General features: G+C 42.2%; 1 pseudogene; it reads left to right on the forward strand.

The window, feature by feature from the left end:
• Positions 1-227: 227 nt before the first annotated feature.
• LOC102898378 lies at positions 228-876 on the forward strand (annotated as a pseudogene).
• The last annotated feature ends 612 nt before the right edge of the window (positions 877-1,488 follow it).

The following is a 1,488-nucleotide window of genomic DNA, read 5'->3' on the forward strand; positions in this document are numbered from 1 at the left end:
AGTGCCCCACCCCCACCACCACCACCACTGCTCTTATTGACCTTGTCCCCACCCCCAAGACAATGGGCCAGATCCTGCTACGCAGGAAGAGCATTTCTTTCACAGAGCATGTCTCTCACATAGCTTGGATTATTTACGACCATGGTTCTTAGAGAACAATAAAAGTTTTATAATATGATCATACGGCTCTTTCTGCTGCCGTCTTGGTTCTGCATTCCCTGCCCAAAATGCCAGATGAAGCCATAGAAACCGCCCCTGCTACAGAGCAGGAGTTTGCCACAGCCCCAAGCTGAGACCTGGTCAGAACAGAATCCGACCGTGTTGAATCAGTACCAGAACTCCAGGAACAAGATTCCACACAGGCAACCACACTACGAGCCCAGCTTGCAGCAGCAGCTGAAATCGATAAAGAACCAGTCAGTAAAGCAAAACAAAGCTGGAGTGAAAAGAAGGCTTGGAAGGCTATGTCCAAACTGGCTCTTCGACAGGTTTACCGGGGTTACTAGGGTCACTGTCCAGAAATCTAAGAATACCCTCTTTATGATCACAAAACCGGTATCTACAAGAGCCCGGTTTCAGATACGGACCTAGTTTTGGGGAAAGCCAAGAGGGAGGGTTTACCTCAGCAAGCACAGCTAGCAGGTGCTGAGAAATTCGAAGTTCAAGGTGAAACTGTCTCAAAGATTCAAGAAAACACACAAACTCCAACTGTACAAGAGGGGAGCAAAAAAAGAAGAGGTTGATGAAACAGGTGTGGAAGTTAAGGACATAGAATTAGTTATGTCACAAGCAAATGTGCTGAAAGCAAAGGCAGTCGGAGCCCTGAAAAATGACAGTAATGATATTGTAAATGCTATTATGGAATTAACAATGTAACCATCTAAAAACTAGGACTTTTTTTTTGATATTTCAAAAGTATTAACTGCAGCTTGGTTTGAAATTTGTACTGTTTCTATAATTAATAAAATTATGGTTTCTTGTAGAATGAAAAAATATGATTGTATGTTCTTCTATTTCTGGAAGAATTGGTATTACATGAGTCCATCGGGCTTTATACTCATAGATACAGTTGCTCTCAATACCTGCAACCCATTTACTGGTTTCCCTATCATAGTATTTTGGAAGAATGAATTGGAGGAGGTGCTGATAAAACTGAAAGAAAATTGTAAATTGTTTCCATTAAACTCTATTCCCTCCCCATAAATGGACTGAGATGTGTGGAGTGCCCCAGGTAGGTCTAGCATTTTGGCCCCCCTCAACCAAACTCCCTTAAATATTTGTTCACCACTAATGTAGATTAGTGCCATTTAGGAGGAGAGATAGAAAAGCGGGACTGGTAGTGGTATAGGAGTTAGCATCTGCTTTCCTGAGCAGATCAGCTCTAGTTCCAAATCTGTATACCTGTTTAGCAAAGCAAAAGCTGGACAGTTAACTGCTGAAGAAATGAGAATCTGTCTTGCTGATAATAAGACTGCCATGTTCCTAACA

This window comes from Pteropus alecto, unplaced genomic scaffold, assembly GCF_000325575.1.
Source record: "Pteropus alecto unplaced genomic scaffold, ASM32557v1 scaffold76, whole genome shotgun sequence".
Taxonomy (NCBI): domain Eukaryota; kingdom Metazoa; phylum Chordata; class Mammalia; order Chiroptera; family Pteropodidae; genus Pteropus; species Pteropus alecto.